Here is a 1,838-nt window from a genome sequence, read left to right as displayed (position 1 = left end):
CCAATAGAGAAAAAAATGGAGAATGAGATAAATATCACGTGGGGGAGGTGAAAGGACATCTGGCTAGGGGGGGAATATATGCTAAAAGAAACAAGAAACTTGGACGTGAGCATATCAATAGAGGAGAGAAGACTGTAAGCGATTGGAGATATAAGAATAAGAGGAAGAAGGGATAAGTGAGAAATTAAATAGGGAGGAGTATAAATAAGTGAAAAGATAAATAAAAGAAAGTATTAACGGGGTGAAGGGAGGTGAATAAAAGTAGGAAAGGATAAAGGCTCAAGACAGATTAGAGAGAATAGAACAATGGACGGTCAAAACGGAGATTTCAATAGGAAAAGTTTTGAGATGACAATGAGAAATATATTTGGAAGGATTGAGGGATCGTCAACGAAAGAGAGAACTGCAATTAAAATGATTAATTGGGTGGATCGAATAAGGGTAAGTAGAGGGAGGATAAATTGAATTCAATTAAGAGGTAGGTGGTATGATCAAAAGAGAAAAAGGAAAAGAGAGGGGAGGGAAGTGAAATACATAAGATATGGGAGAAAATATTGTAGAGTGGAGAAGAGAGCAAGAAAGATAGACGTGCAGCTGAGGCAAGGATAAGAGAGAAAGTAGCAAGAAAAAGAAACTGAGTGGTTTCTGGAGATTACGTTTGAAATGTAACAAAGGAACAATTTGGTATACTGTTGAACAATAATTTGCCAAGAGGTTATCGAGTTTTAATAGTAAAAATTGGAAGAGAACGGGATTGTTGTATGTAAGAGGAAAGTGAAAGAGATAAGTATGAGAAGAAGAGGGGTAATGTTGAGGTAGAGAGAGAGAGAGAGAGAGAGAGAGATTTATATATAATACTATATTTATATGTACACAACACACACACACATATATATATATAATTTATATATATATATATAATATATATATATATATATATATATATTATATATATATATATATATACATACATACAAAGTGAAATTATATAAAATATATGTTGAGCTATGAAAACAAAAGAGAGAGTGTTAAAGATGAAAACATAAATATATCAATATCTTTCCTTTCCATTCCTTCTTTCTTTCTACCTCAATCCCTTATCAATTCTTAAGGTGGAGTGGGAGGTCATGGGGGTAGGGGTGGGAAACTGTTTAAAAAAACAAGTATGCAGGTAGGCTCTATTGGTCTGTTGCAAATTCATGTCTTCAGTGGTCTTGCACAGCACTACTTAGACCTAGTAACTACTACTTGGATTAACACGAACAATCAGAAAACACAAATATGCCTTTCAACATTGCACTTAGATGAATAAAGACAACACAATCTACCTTTGCTCTGTAATGCCATGAGAGTGAAAGAAGCTCTATATACACGGAGGATAAAATGTACAAATGACAGTGATCACTATCAAGAAAACTCTAATACTATATATATTTTTTCCTTTTTTTTCTTTTTTTTTTTTTTTATTTTTTTTTTTTTTTTTTTTTTTTTTTTTTTTTTTTTTTTTTTTTTTTTTGTGAAGGATGCAATTCTACATATGCAAAATCAAAATACTCAACAATGGAATTAAATAAAGTAAACATTCATACAAATCAATGTACACATCTGTATATATGTATGTATCAATACACTGTCTGTTTGTTTTAGAGTCTGTATGTATATATGTATAATTATTACATGCATATATATATATGTGTGTAAAGCTTCACAAATATGCATACACACAAATACATGAGCATACCCATATCTACATACAAGTGTGCATGTGCCTGCTTGCGTGTACATTTCCCTGTACACAAATGCATGCATGCACACACACATATACGAAATTCTATTAC

Source organism: Penaeus japonicus, unplaced genomic scaffold (genome assembly GCF_977035675.1).
Source record: "Penaeus japonicus unplaced genomic scaffold, GWHDUDI00000001_assembly GWHDUDI00000003, whole genome shotgun sequence".
NCBI classification, from domain to species: domain Eukaryota; kingdom Metazoa; phylum Arthropoda; class Malacostraca; order Decapoda; family Penaeidae; genus Penaeus; species Penaeus japonicus.
This window is presented reverse-complemented; position numbering follows the sequence as displayed.